Here is a 16203-nt window from a genome sequence, read left to right as displayed (position 1 = left end):
TGGGCACGGCTTTCGAAAGTTCAAATCCCTGCAGGGGAGTCCCAACTTAGCCCATGACAAGCTCTCACGGTCAACGAAGGATATACCTTCTCCCGAGATATTCCGATCAGACTCGGTCCCGGTTCTACAAGACAACTTCGACAAGTTAAAACAAATCCAGCAACACCGTCTGAATGTGCCGACAAATCCCGATAGGAGCTGCACATATCTCATTCTCAGGGCACACTCAGATTGTCTAAACTTCCGGTAGGCCAGCCCAGAGTTGCCCCTGGTGGCCACTGGCGGCTGACGAGGTGGACCAACACTCAGAGGAGCACTGGCCCGGGGGGTTTCAATAAGATGACCCTTGAGTCCGCGGAACCCAAGGGAAAAAGAGGCTAGGTGGCAAATGGTAAAACCAATGTTGGGCATTGCTGGAAGAGTTTTATTCAAGGCGAACTGTCAAGGGGTTCCCATTATCACCCAACCGCGTAAGGAACGCAAAATCCGGGAACATAACACCGATATGACGGAAACTATGGCGGCAAGAGTGGAACAAAACACTAGGCAAAAGGCCGAGCCTTCCACCCTTTACCAAGTATATAGATGCATTAATTAAACAAGAGATATTGTGATATCCCAACAAGTAAACATGTTCCAACAAGGAACAACATCTCCATGTTCCAACAAGGAACAAACTTTATCTTCACCTGCAACTAACAACGCTATAAGAGGGGATGAGCAAAGCGGTAACATAGCCAATCAACGGTTTGCTAGGACCAGGAGGGTTAGAGGTTTGACATGGCAATTTGGGAGGCATGATAAGCAAGTGGTAGGCATCGTAGCATAGGCATAGCAAAAGAGCGAGCATCTAGCAAGCAAAGATAGAAGTGATTTTGAGGGTATGATCATCTTGCCTGAAATCCCGCAAGGGAGAAGAACGAGTCCATGAAGAAGACAAACGGACGTTGTCGAACGAATCCTCACAACACCACGTTACCGGATTACCGAGAAGTACACCGAAAAGAAAGCAAACAGCATAGTAAACAACCACCACATAAGCATGGCACGATGCGCAAACAAGTATGATGCATGTCCAGTTTAATGAGGCATGGCATGGCAAAGTGCACAAACAATCCTACAAATTAAGTGGAGCTCATTATGCAACAGAGTTGCATATTGAAGAAAACACCACATTCAAGTTATTTAGTTCGATCTTGTTTATGTACCCAACAATATTAAATGTTGTTAAACATGGCAAGAGGGTGAAGCAAAGTAAAACTACCTATCTAGTCAAGTTTAAATGAGGCCGGAAGCAACGAACAACAATTCCGGTAAATCCCCATATGCATATATTAGGTTTGGTACTGTTCTGCCCTAAACCATATTTTATAGTTATTAAACATGCAAGATGATGCCACCATGTTAAACTAGGCAAAATTCTACCCCATTTACATATAAAGTTTATTAAATTCGGAGTTACGGTTATTTAGTTATAAATTAAAGCATTTTAACATGGCATAGGAGCAAATTTAAACAAACATCATTTTAAATATTTTAAACCTGGATGAAAACGACAAATTATTAAACTAGATGAAAAACTAAGCAAGTTTCATATTAAGTTTGTTTTAATCCGATGCACGGCTGGGGAGTTATAAAATGCATGATGTTTAGGGGCTATACTATAAAACTGGAAAAACTCTGGGAAATTAGACAAATTCGCAATAGGGAAAAAAATAGTCACGGGCCGAAACTACCTAGCCCAAACAAACACAGGAGAGAGGCTGTGCCCTGCAAACATGGGCCAAGGCCCGGTTCGGTGCTGGGCTGGATGCGGTAGGCGGCTGGGCCGGTCGCTGCAGGCTGAGGAGGCTCGCTGGGCCTTGTGCAAGGAGGCCCAGGCGCGGGCGAGGTGGAGGTCCAGCGGGAGCCGATGCAGGCCGAGGCGAGGCCGGCCCAGGCGAATGCAATGCAAGCGGGCGAGGCGCTCGATCTGTTGTAGGGGAAGCACAGGCCGTCGACGACGTGGACTTGCGGCGGCGCCGAGCTGCAGCGAGGTCATGGGGGCGCGGGACTTGGACGCGGGGCTCCGGGGCGGCACGTCGGGGGATCCAGGCGTGGGGAAGGAGGCAGGGGCGCGCGGCTCATCTGCTCGTCTCACCGGCGAGAGGATGCATCGACTGCTGCTGTGGACTGAAGAAAAGAGAGAGAGGTTCAGAGAAGGTTCAGGGGAAGGAAGCAAAGAGAGACGGCGGACAGGGGACTCCGGCGGGCAGGTGATGGTGACGAGGTGCAGCAGCGCCGCTCGCATAGCCTCCTCATGGTCGCGGGGTCTGAGCGAACCAGGGGCACGGGGACGAGGGGCTCCGTGGGCAGGAGCTGCGGCTTCGGAGGCTCCAACCAGCGAGGAGGCAGGAGGGAAGTGGGTGGAATTTTTTTTGATCTGGCTGGTGTTGTGTGGTTGGCTCGATGTGGACTCCGAGGAGGATTTAGAGAGAGGGTGGCGGCGGAAGAAGTGGATGGATGGGACAACTCTCCTCAAAATTAGGGTTGTTATCTATATATATGTTGTTGGATTAGGTTAGGGGGGCATTCGGTCCGTCCGATCGTAATCGGGCAGTCGAGAATAAATCGGTTAGGGAGTCCAAATAACAAAACGGAGACGTTTTGTAGATGTTTGGGGATGATCCGGATCCAACGGTGACAACTGTCCGGGTCGGGTCCGGGACAATTTCGGACACGCGTGCGAGAGGTCTATTGGAACTTGTGGGTTGTGCAGAAGGGCTCGAGCTGAGAGAAGAGAAGAGAGAGAGGCCTGGCGACTATTTCCGGAGACCGAAAACGTCCGACGTCTGCCCGGCTATAATGCCGCTATAGTTTAACGGTTGGGCTATCAAACGAACTCCGAATGCGATGAAACTTGACAGGCGGTCTATCTACACCATAATAAGACCACACGTCAACTCTCATCCCATTCCGAGAACATTCTCCGGCCACTTATAAAATACTATTTCGGACATGCCGCGGGCACGTGCAAGTGTGGTTGGGCTCAGAACGGACAACGGAGAGAACTCGGAGAACCCGGACGAATGCAAGTTTTAAAACATGATGATGCAATGCACATGATGACATGACAAGATGCAACACGCAAGCAAATGACATGGCAACGACGGCGAATAACTGGAAGACACCTGGCACACCGGTCTCGGGGCGTCACACAGGTCCGAAGAGATTTTTGTAATATTTAGTGGCATGCGCCAAGAGGTTTTTGGTCCCTTCAATAGTGACTGCACCGCACTCCAGTGAGATCATAGAATTTTTCCTCCGACGGCCATTTGCTACTTTATGGAAAAAGTTAGTATTATTATCACCTTTCAGAAGCCATCTCTAAGTAGAGAATTGGTGCCAATACAATTCCTCCTCCACATACATGTTATTGAGCTCTAACAAAATTTCCGGTTTCCTGGTATAGGCCTGTCCACATAATCCAACAGTCTCCTCAAGCCCTTCCAGCTCTTGCAGTTCGAACTTAATATTTTCTCTCCTAATCTTGTTGTGCCCAAAAATATTTGACCCCCACCCTTTAAAAAATTTCTTTATTCTCTTCAGTTTTATGTTCAGGATGTCAATAGGGTCTTTGGTATATACAGGTCTCGACCAAATATCAGCAACCAGAGGTAAAAACTCTGGATTATTAAGCCAATTGTTATCAAACCTAGAGCACCTACTACCTGATGCTCTAGAGGAAGACAAACCTCCATTCAAAAGCAAAGGATTATGATCTGATAATTCTCTCACTAGCTTACTAACTGAAACAAGAGGATACAAGTCCTCCCAGTCAGATGACATCAGTATCCTGTCCAATTTCTCCAGGGTAGGGTTTTCCTGCTTGTTAGACCAGGTATAACATCCACCTGACATACTGATCTCTCTCAGACCAAGTAGGTGGATGACATAATTGAATACCTCAGAAAAATGGGACATGGGAGTTTTCTTGTTCTTCTCTCTACTGTGTCTAAGGATATTAAAGTCTCCTCCCACCAAATAAGGAATGTGGGTACTATTACACATATTAGACAGTTTTGCAATAAATTCTGGTTTGTTTTCATCCTGGGCTGCTCCATACACAACCAGCAGAGCCCAGTTGCATTTCTTACCTTTATCAAAAAGATCCATTTGAAGGATATATTTTCCATGTTTAACATTAATAAGATCAAATTTGTCTGTATTGATACCGCCCAAAATACCCCCTGATTTACCCCTAGAAGGAATCCAATCCCATTTGAATTTACCTTCAGGGTCCAATTTCCTAAAATAGGAAGGATTATAAGTTTTTTTCATAGTTTCTTGAAGACCAATAAAGTCCACATTATTGGCACAAATGATATCAGTGAGGCAGGTAGACATGCCTTTCTTGCCTGCCCCCCTACAATTCCAAAGCAATCCTACCATTTATATCTTGCAGGTTTCCCCCTCTCCCTAGTAGGTCTGCCAGGATTCAGGGCAGACTTACCCTCCTTATTTTTCATCTGACTTCTCGTGACAGGTCTGTCCACATCGTGAGGGGACAGGACCTTCACTTTTTTTCGTTGTTGGGCATGTTTCTTTTTTTGACTAGACTGTACCAAGATATAAGGTTCATCATCGTCCACATTTCCATTATCCCAGGTTAATAACAAGGGAATATCATTACCCAGTCCATCATTTACAGTAATAGGAGCAGTGTTAGTTTCAACCCTCTTATCATGTAACAAGGTCCTAGATACCTTTAATTCCCGCAAAATATCTATCGTATCAAAGCTATCATCAGGAATATGCACTCCCATCATAGCAGCCCGAGCAATAATAGCAGTATCATCCAGTGCAGAAAATTGATTATTCGAGTAAGACATATTTTTACCTTCAGCATCGCGCTTCTTCAGTCTGTTGGTTGCCATCTCCTCCACACGCTCCAATTTTAGAAATTGCCTGCGTGAAGCCCGCCCTTCAGGAGCCATTTTTTCATGCATTGGCGATCCATAGGGTGATTCAACAGTGTAAACACTGCGATTATCCCCTCCTTCAGTTGACCCTTCATCAAGAGGCACAATATGAGGCAGAGATGGCCACACCACATAATCTGACAAGGGAGGAAATTTTTCTCCATAAGATTTATCAGCATGTTGCATAAACATCGGAGATGGAGGAATAGGAGTTTGGATAATATCCCAAGCACCTTTTTTCATGTTGCCAGCCGCAATAGGAGACCTCTCCATCTCACTTCCTGATATCTCATCATTTTTTTCCTCATGATCTTTTTCCACAGGTGATTCAGAATAAGTCATTTTATCAGTTGCATATTCCCTGGCCATAGATTCGAGCAAAAGCTTTGTATGATTCCCCTCATCACTTTCCCCTTCCTCCTCACTCTCAGCCACTGCAGATAATCTCTGCGACCCCTTATCATAGTTTTGAGAAGAAAAATTTCCCATCACAGATGCACTGGTTTCCCCTTGTCCATCAGAAGAGGCAGGATAGGAATTCATCCTGGCTTTCTTCGGAAAGGAAGGAGATACACTGCTATCCACAGTGACAGAGGTCTGATTTTTCTCTCCTCCCCCCGTCACAATTTTTTCAACCTCATAATAAAAATCATAGAACTGTTCTCCCAACATGCCCTCAGCGGTAGGGGGAATTTTTCTCACCTTCCTACAACCCAAGATAATTTTAACGTACTCAGGTTTATGCAGGGTAGATTCATCAATCTCAAGAGTGATGCCCACCAGTGCTCCTGCATATGCAGCATGTTCAGCACATCTCTTCTCTAAAGGAATATTACTAACTCTAACCCAAGCTTTTTCCATTTCCCCCTTAGCACCAACAGATGCAGACCAGGGTTTTAAATTGACCACCGCAGCCCCATCCTTCACAGGTAGGCGTTTCCCATAGCAACAGGCCCTCTCCACCTCACTAGCATTAGGAAATCTCATAACAAACTGATTATGGCCTATGGGACGAGCAGTACAACTCCATTTTTTCTTTCCGGGCTTATGAGCAAAGAACCCATTAAATTCAGATTCAATTTCTTTAGCTGTGGCACTCCCCTACACAATAGTAATCACTACACTGTTCGTTTTCTCACTCTTCCTAGCAGCACACAGATCAGAGATATAGAAAAAACCCTACCCAGGAGATTGGAAACCACACATAAAAGGAATGCATTCCCATGGCCTCAGATTTTGACAAAGTTGCGCCATATGTCCTAGCTTATTGCATTTTTCACAGCGGATAGTAAGGCAGCGAGGAGCAAAATGACCTGGGAGATTGCAGTTGAGGCAGAGCTCGTCGTTGTCCTTGGCCGCTGGATCTGGAGTATCCACCGCAGCCGATGAAGCCGTCTGGGCCGTCGACGTCGTCGTGTTCGCCCACGCCTTGGCATCTCCGCCCATCGCCCTTGCTGCAGCTTCCCATCGGTCGTCAGCACCTCCGCCAGATCTGGCTCCCCCAGATGGTGGCGGCGACGGATCTGGGCGCTGCACACCATGTGGCGAGAGGAAGTCGCCTGCGCCGTCTTGCGCCCCCGCCGAACCCACCGCGCGTCGAAGAATCGCGCCACCCGCCAGATCTGCCTCCTCCTCGATCCCCCATCGATGTGGATGAGGCACCGTGCCCACGCAAGCGAGTCCCCGCCACCTGAGCGAACGAGCGCTCATCGCCGCCCACCTTGCCTCGCCACCACCTGAAGGAATCTCGTGTAGGAGGAGAAGAGGAACGACAAACCCTAGATTTCTCCCATAGAGCCCGAAGAGCGGAGCGAGATGAGAATCGCAGCTCTCAATAATGGGGGTAGGTGGGGGTGGGGGATATGATGCATCTGCTCCCTCTCCGCACCCCGCGGCCCCTCCCTGATCTCTGGGCCCGCTATGGCGGTGAGACCGCCATGGATCCGCCTCTCCCGTGCTGCAAGATGTACCGCATCCAACCGCTGCATGGCTCCTCCCCTCCCCCACCGGCCTGCATGCCCGCACCTCGCGAGTCTCCGTGCATGGCGCACTATTCACCCTAGCTCGATGACACGGGAATGGAATTACCCGATCTGGCTCGATGCGCTTCCCCTCGTGTAGATATCGTGCATCCACCGTCACCCCCCGCGTGTCGACCAGTATCATCCAGAGCGCGCCGTGCCGGAGGACGATCTCGCCGGCGGCGGCGGTGAGAATGCGTGTCGCGACAAGGTCAGCAACGTATGTGACACGCCAGCGTGTCTCATGAGCCATTCGACGTGCTGTCGCGGCTGGCATTGTGGGAAGCCGGCAACCTGTGGCGCATCTCATGGGCGTCCATCCTCATCACACTCTTCAGCTTCACTCTTAGCCTCGTCACGCAGATGTTCGTTGGCCACCTTGGTGAGCTCGAGCTCGCCGGGGCCTCCATCACCAACATCGGCATCCAGGGCCTAGCCTACGACATCATGGTAACTAGCTGCGTTCGTTCTTGCACTATGTAGTATAGTCCTTTGTGCTGCTTAGAAACAACGTCTTCTCACTTTTATGCGGAATGCAGCTCGGCATGTCGACTGCAGTACAGACGGTGTGCGGCCAGGCCTACGGTGCGAGGAGGTACAGGGCGATGGGCGTTGTTTGCCAGAGAGCGCTTGTCCTCCAGTTCGTGACAGCCGTCGCCATCGCCTTCTTCTACTGGTACCAGTGGCGGAGCTTGGTGGGCGCCAACCTGGGCCATGGCCCCCCAGCTCATAAGAATTTTTTTTGTATATAGCTTAGTATTGGGCCTGTTTGTCCCCTAAAAATCACCTCAAAACAATTACGTTTGCCCCTCCAACCCATGGCCCCCCCATGATTCCGTCTCAAGCTCCGCCACTGACTGGTACTCTGGCCCATTCCTGCGGCTCATTGGGCAGGCTGAGGACGTGGCTGTGGCGGGGCAGCTGTATGCTCGTGGGCTGGTGCCGCAGCTGCTCGCGTTTGCACTCTTCTGCCCGATGCAGAGGTTCCTGCAGGCTCAGAACATCGTCAACCCCGTGGCGTACATGGTGCTTGCTGTGCTCGTCTTCCACATCCTCATCTCGTGGCTCGCTGTCTTCGTTCTCAGCTTTGGCCTTCTCGGCGCGGCTCTGACGCTGAGCTTCTCTTGGTGGGTGCTTGTGGCGTTGACATGGGCGTACATCATCTGGAGCCCGGCTTGTAAGGAGACGTGGACCGGGCTGTCCATGCTCGCTTTCAAAGGCCTCTGGGGATATGCCAAGCTCGCCTTCGCGTCGGCTGTTATGCTAGCGTGAGTAAATTTATCAGCCATTTCTAGTTAACTGTTTGGGTGTGAGTTGGGAGAGTTACCCTTCTCTTACCTGGGGATTCCAATCCATCATCGTAGGCTGACAAACAGAGAGTGGAAGTGTATCGAGGACCGATTTGAGAAAAAAATGAGTTGCTGGAAGGGTAAGCTTATGTCATACGTAGGCCGATTAATCCTGATTAATTCGGTGCTCACGAGTATGCCAATGTTTCTCCTATCGTTCTTTGAGGTCCCAGTTGGTGTTAGGAAGAGACCGGACTTCTATCGATCGTGTTTCTTTTGGCAGGGTGATGAGCTTAAAAGAAAATATCGGCTTGCCAAATGGGATATCATCTGTAGACCGAAAGACCAAGGGGGTCTAGGTATTGAGAATCTAGAAGTTAAGAATAAATGCCTTCTTAGCAAGTGGCTGTGGAAGCTCTCATCGGAGAATGATGCTATGTGGGCTCAAATCCTTCGCAGCAAGTACCTCCAGACAAAAACTTTGTCCCAGGTTACAGTCAGACCGACCGATTCACCTTTCTGGAAAGGCCTGATGAAAGTCAAACAGTCCTTGTTTAATAGGACGAAGTTTGTTATTGGAAACGACACGAGTACACGTTTCTGGGAGGATATTTGGCTCGGCGAGACACCCTTGGCCATCCAATATCCGTTTTTATACCGCATTGTTCAACGACGTGAGGTGTTCGTCGCATCGGTCTTTCAATCTACCCCCCTTAATATTCAGTTCTGACGAACGCTAGCGGGCAATCGTTGGGAAGAATGGCTCCGTCTAGTTAGGAGACTGATGGAGGTCCAGCTTTCACAACAACCCGATGAATTACGCTGGAAATTGACTAAGTCTGGAGTATTCACGGTTAAATCAATGTATATTGATGTTATTAATTCGAACTCCATTCCTACGTCCAAGCATATTTGGGATGTCAAAGTTCCTTTGAAAATAAAAGTGTTTATGTGGTTTGTCCATAAACAAGTTATTTTAACTAAGGACAACTTGATAAAGCGTAATTGGACAGGACCTACTAGGTGTAGTTTCTGCGATCGGGATGAGACTATCAAACACCTCTTTTTTGATTGCCCGTTGGCCAAGGTACTTTGGGATGGTCCACATTGCTTTTAATATCAATCCACCGAATTTTGTTAATGCGTTATTTGGGACATGGCTTAATGGGATTGAGCCTGACTTAGCGAGACATATTCGGGTTGGAGTTTGTGCTTTGCTGTGGACTATCTGTACTTGCAGAAATGATTTGGTTTTTAACAGAATATCATGTATACATTTTTTGCAGGTCATATTCCGAACTACGGCTCTGATCCGTTCGTGGTCGCTACTCACCCAGACGGAGGCCAGGGAGCATTTGGTTACTGGGTCTTTCCACTGGGAGATGGTAACTCGGGATATCTTCAACCGGTTTGGATGGCGGTCATGTAATAGGATAGGCAATTAGTTTCCCTATCTAGTTTTAGCCAGCCGGTTGTGGCGTCTTTTCTTGGCTAGTTGGTGTTTCTAGCCCTTATTGGCTTTGTGTGAGCTTTTTGTGCTTTTTTATTACTTTTGGAGACCTTTGAAACCATGTTGGCACTACTTTATTTGGTTAATAAGATGGCCGTATGCATCTTTCTGATGCAGAGGCCGGGGAATCCCCTTTTCAAAAAAAAAATTCTAGTTAACTGTTTGGTAGTTCTTGCTTGTTTATGTCTTGCATCGTTGTGTTCTTGCTCAGATTGGAGGTCTGGTGTACGTGCAAGGATTTGTGCTTCTGACTGGCTTCCTCCCCAACTCAGAGATTGCTCTTGATTCGCTCTCTATCTGGTACGCCACACCATGATTTAGCCCATGTTATAGTTACACACTGGTTGGAAGTTCTAATGTCTGATCGTATCTTCATATTCACACATAAGACATAACATGCATCGCTATCTCTTTGACTTGTTCCAGCATCAACTACTGGAACTGGGACTTCCAAATCATGCTTGGTTTAAGCTATGCGGCCAGGTCAGTGCAAACGACCGATACCTAGCAAGATGTAGACCAATTTCCGCTTGCTGATCAAACGTTTGCACACGCAGTATCCGTGTCGGCAACGAGCTTGGCGCTGGCCATCCAAAGGTGGCGAGGTTGTCGGTCCTGGTGGTCGTCACGGCGAGCATCGCCTTCAGCATTCTCGCCACGATCGTCGTCATGGCCCTCAGGTACCCGCTGAGCACCCTCTACACGAGTAGCACGACGGTGATTGAGGCCGTCATTGCACTGATGCCGTTGCTGGCCATCAGCATCTTCTTGAATGGGATCCAGCCAATCCTCTCAGGTACACGCGACGCTTGGCAGTAACACAACGTGCCTAGTTTGCACTGAACCAATTGACCTGAAATTTCTGCAGGAGTCGCCGTCGGGAGCGGGTGGCAAATCATAGTTGCCTATGTCAACGTTGGGGCTTACTACATCATCGGGCTGCCAATCGGATGCGTTCTGGGGTTCAAAACAAGCCTGGGAGCAGCTGTAAGTCAATTAGCTTCCCGCGCTAATTTCATCTTCAGTTAACCTCTATCTTGCAACATTTTGCCGGAGGTCTGATGATCATCTCTTTGTGGTAATTCAGGGGATCTGGCGGGGCTTGATCATAGGGGTGGCGGTGCAGACGGTGGCTCTGATCGTCATCACGGCCAGGACCAACTGAGACAGCGAGGTGAGCTCGCCCTTTTCCCATTCACGCGTGATCTCGGCTGAATCTTCTGCTCAGTTTCTGTTTGTCGTGATGCTCATGGAGACACGGCTATGTCATGTATGTGTGCAGGTGGAGAAGGCGATCCAGCGGCTGCGGCACACTGCCGCAGACGAGGGTGGCATGGTGGTTGACGGCGACGCCTAATGACCGGGCCCATGGATGTGTCTGGGGCTCTATTCAGTAAAAGTAATGCTACATGTACAAACAAGTTATAAGGTTTTATAAAAAGGGTTATTTGATTGGTCAATAGGTGGGGAGGTGGCCCATCCCCCTGAAAATCAGGGGGGGGGACAAGTTTATGATTGGTTAGTAGATGAAAAAAAATCCTAGTCAGCGTGTAATTGCATGTAACTCTTTGTATGTTTAGCATTATTGATTGAGTAATGCTACACGTACAAATGGGTTACAAGGTTTTACAAAAAGAGTTAATTTGATTGGTCAATAGGTGGAGAGGCGGCCCACCCCTGAAAATCAGAGGGGGGACAAGTTTATGATTGGTTAGTAGATGAAGAAAATCCTAGTCAGCGTGTAATTGCATGTAACTCTTTGTATATCTAGTATTATTGGGCTCTATTTGGTGGCCCGTTGTTTGCTTTGCTAGGAGCACTCCCCATGAGGGAAGTAGTAGCTGGTGCCGAACTTTATTATCAAGAGGCTATGGTGCCTTTGGGTTTGTGCAATAAGTTGAAGTGAGATGATGGAAAGTTAAGCTTGGCTGCTGGACTAGAAATGGTTTGATTTCTTGAGCTCTTACGCTTTGAATTCTTTTTATAGAAGCTCTTACTCTTTGATGATGCCCCTAAATTAGTGTGGTCGAGGTGGGCCATGCTGGTCAGCGTGAGGTTGCGCCATGGGCCCGTTTGTCAACCCCAACAAATTATTATGGGTACATACATGATGCCTATTGCTTCAACGGCCTCCCGAGTTCAAAGCTAGGAAGCAATATACTGTAGATCAAAGCCTTCAAGCTTCTCGACCAGTTCAAAAATCCCATGTGTGTCCTAAAGCTACCAAAAGCTGGTCTTCAATAGTTTCCATTATGTTGCAGAAAATAAGAAAACGGTTAATTAACTGAACAAAAAATAGCACACCAGACTAGCATGTGTTCTATAGCTTCTGCAAAGAAACCTTAAATAAGGCACTTCCTACTCACATTTAACCATACAAGAAGAATTGATCAACGAAAGCACAACGTGAGCGGGTGAAGGAAATGAGAACGACAAACAAAAATGACAGTTAGATGTTACGGTTCGTGGAGGTGCCAAATGATGCTAGCATAAACAACATGGAGAGACAGGTTATCTTGGATACATCAAAAGTGGCAAGTTCATTGGTTACGCACTAGCCACTAGGCATACCATTCAACTGATTCCTGGACCAGGTTTGAATAGCATACATCGCAAAATGGCACAATTTGGCATCTTAATCAATCCACAGGTAAGTGACGTCTTCAGATACCGTGTGCTAGAAAACCCCATAACTTCACCATAAATTATTGAGGATTCATGTGCCAGAAAACCCATAACTTCACCAACCCATTTTATGCTTATAAAACAATTAGGTGTAGAGTTCTTAAAAAAGACTTCCCAACCCATTTTTTCTTATATTATTAGGATAAATAAAGAGCAGCATAAACATAGAGCTACCATTGATAATAAAATGTTGATTGTGCTCAGATATATAAGAGAAGTCCATAATCATCTCTCTAAAACTGAATTGTGTTTATCAAATGATGTCCAAACTGAAACAGAAAAGACATCCATTTCCGATGTTCAATCCATGTGTGTCCCAGTGAACCAAACTAGATGGATCGGATCAGAGCACCCCCCAGACCAAACCAAACTAGCTAGGGGAACATTAGAGCGCTGGAAAGCAAGGAAAAGAGGAAGTAAGGGTCGTCTTCTTACCACCGCCGTAGAACTTTTGATGTTGTAGTAGCCGACTTGGTGCTACTCGTGGTGAAGGGGCATGAGCTCGCCATCTCCATGGTCGTACGACATCTACAATATCTGATTTTCACTACCTCCGATGGTGCTGATGCTGGGCGGAGAAGAACCCCAAGCAGGCACGAGGCCGACCTTAGTGAGGCAGAGAATGGTGCTGATGTTGGTCCTGGATCCATCCACACGTGGCACGCCTCCTCTGCTGCTCGCAATAAAAGGAGTTATCAACTATATCAAATAACCATTTTTTTAGAAAATGTAGATAAACCAAGCTTCGGTTGAAACATAGCCAATTTGTTTTGAAGTAAATATGAGCTATAAACCAGTACCAGATTGGAAGGAAAATCAACTTTGCTATACCCATTAGAAGATTATATGTTAGAGTCAAGCCCACGGTTTCATTCACTCATCCCTTGAGACAACTAAATCCTCCGTATTCTTCTCTACAAATATAACAACCAGCACAAGTTTTTCATTTTCTGAAGCATATATAAAATATACTAGAGACAATAGGGGTGGGCATCTCATATTTTAAATGACTATAATAATGACCTTGCTTTTCTGGATGGAAAAGGTTGTCCATTTTAGATTGGCGATACAGACCTAAGAATCTTAGATATGGACGCAAACAACAATTCCAGTTTTTTCCTTGAACATCCTAACCGGTGATGTAAATGTATTTTTACATCAATTGGGTCACCCTAACGAAAAATTCTGACTACGCCACTGTCTCTAGCATATCTTCACTCAACGGCTTTAATACCAATAACCCACAGGGATATCAAGTCTGCTAATATACTTTTGGATGATACTCTAATAGCTAAGGCAACAGACTTTGGATCATCAAGGTACATTCCATTAGACAAATCAGGTTTAACAACAATGGCGCAAGGTACATTAGAATATTTGTATCATATGTACTTCTACACCAAGTGACTCATAGAGAAAAGTGATATTTACAACTTTGATGTTATGCTCATAGAATTGATGACTAAAAAGAAGTCGTTTTCCTATATGGATTCTGAAGGCGATGGCCTTGTGCACATTTTGCTACCATGTGTTGCTGAAGGCAATTTGTTATAGATATTAGATCCACGAGTTATTAACAAGGGTGGGGGGCAAAATTGAAGAAATTGCTGCAATTACAGTAGCATGTATGGAATTAAGAGGGGAGGAACGCCCAACCATGAGACAAGTGGAATTGAGGCCGGAAGGAGCTCCAATTACATGTGGACCATGTTGCAGCAGTAGTGGAAGAATTTTATGGGAATGGCATTGTGATAAATTCTCAAGTAAATAGAGATGGAATAAGCCACCAAGAAGGCCTTACTAGGCATTATGGCATGGAAGAAGATTTCAAATTATCCATGGTGGTTGTGCTTACCTGTGAGCTAGCCACCGTTGGTTTCCGGCAATTTATGTGCATTCAGTTACATCGGTAAAGCTAAGTGGACAATGGCTAAGTTGTAAGGGCTTTGGTTGTGCTCGAATGCACCGATACGGATACGAGTATCAGTATCGGGCCAATACGGATACGTAAATTCGTCATTTTCAAAAAGTGTCAATATGGATACATTGTAGGTACTCAAAGCCATCTGGAGGAGATGAGAATGATAGATCTTCAGAGATCAGAGAAGAAAGAAGAGGAGATGAGCTTGGCTGGGCAGGAGAAATGGAGAAGATAAGTGTCCATACATGGCTGTTGCGTGAGAGGGGACGTTGGTGAGTAGGAGGAGGAGCTCGTCGCCGGCTAGCCGCCACTGCTGCTAGCCCTGGGACCTGGGTGAGCAGCTGTTGGCAACACAACAGTCGCCTGGTGTGAGCATGGGAGGGAGGAAAGACGTTGTGAGGGAAAGGATGGGGCCATCAGGGCACTAGGGTTGCTGGTTGCTTCTTAACTGGGCTGAGCAGGCTCTTACCTGGGCTGGAAAAGTATCCAAAATGTACTGGCGAAGTATCCTTAGAGTATCGTAATTGTTTTAAATCATTTATTCTCGGATACGTATCGAGGGCGTATCGGAGGAGTATCGGTATCAGATACGGTACCCGATACGGATTCGCTGGTCGGCTGTAGTATCCGTGCATTCGAGAGTTGTGCACTGTGCGCGCCGGGGGCGGGGGGGGGGGGGGGGCGGGGGGGGCATCTAAACACATAGCCCGGTGATGCAAATATATTATCTAACCCAAAATTCTGGCTATGCCACTGATTATGCTGACTACCATCGTCGGTCGTGTCGCATCGCTACAGACCAAAGGCGGTGGCCTTTGTCGGTCAGGGCAATCACCGTCGATGGACCACGCGGTGCATCCTCAATCTGTCTGTGAGGTGCGTACCTGACGCTGCACGAGCTGTCGGGGACAATGAGAATGTGAGTCGAGGAGCTGTATAAGGAGGCCGTGCCCGAATTGATGGGGCCTGCACAAGCAATGGAGCATATGATTTAATTCGATACAACGTGATAAAGGGCTTTTTAAATTAGTGGTAGAGTAACCTCGTGCTAAGACGTAAGTCATTGGATCCGAATCTGATAGAGTACTTTTTCTATTAAATTGATTCACTTTTTTCTTTGTTTTTGGAAACTTTCTTTATATTTTTAGAGAATTTTACAACTTAGTGCGGGATGGATGCATTTTTGGTCTGAACACTAAATGAAGCACGAAATGGAAATTACAAAAAAAGAATTGACGCCATGGAGAAGTTGCGCGCGCTCTGCACCGGCGAGAAAGGCGTCACCAAGAGCAAGACGGCAACTACTCGCTTCAACCTCGCTTGGGGCCTTCTCGGCGCGGCTCTGACTCTAAGCTTCTTTGGTGGGTGCTTGCGGCGTTGACCGGACTATCCATACTCGCTTTCACAGGCCTCTGAGAATATGCCAAGCTCGCCTTTATGTCAGCTCTGACTCTGATCTGGTTGTAATTTTTTTTTACCTCCAGTGTTCTACGTACTGCCGTGATTGTTGAATAGATTGAATTTTTTTTCGCAAAAAAACAAGTCCTTTTCACGCATTTTTTTCCTACATTTATGTAAAGATGTTGTTTATAAGACTCGAACGTGTGACCTCGTGGTCACAAGGAAACAACTTTACCACTGCTCCAAAGATCCCCTTCGTCTTAAGGATGAGGTTGTATTCCTGCAAAAAAAAATGACTCCTGACCATAACAAAAAACAGATTTTAAAAAAATATTTGAATTGTTTCTGAAAGTTGAAAGCATGGACACATTCAAGAGTTGGGAGTCCCCTGATATTTTGCCCGTCCGGACTGGAC

The 16203-nt window shown here is 46.9% G+C and overlaps 1 pseudogene; it reads left to right on the top strand.

Annotated features, from left to right (window-relative positions):
* The first annotated feature begins 7062 nt into the window (after positions 1–7062).
* Positions 7063–11138, top strand: LOC125506693 (annotated as a pseudogene).
* The last annotated feature ends 5065 nt before the right edge of the window (positions 11139–16203 follow it).

Source organism: Triticum urartu, chromosome 5 (assembly GCF_003073215.2).
Source record: "Triticum urartu cultivar G1812 chromosome 5, Tu2.1, whole genome shotgun sequence".
Classification (NCBI taxonomy): domain Eukaryota; kingdom Viridiplantae; phylum Streptophyta; class Magnoliopsida; order Poales; family Poaceae; genus Triticum; species Triticum urartu.
This window is presented reverse-complemented; position numbering and strand designations above follow the sequence as displayed.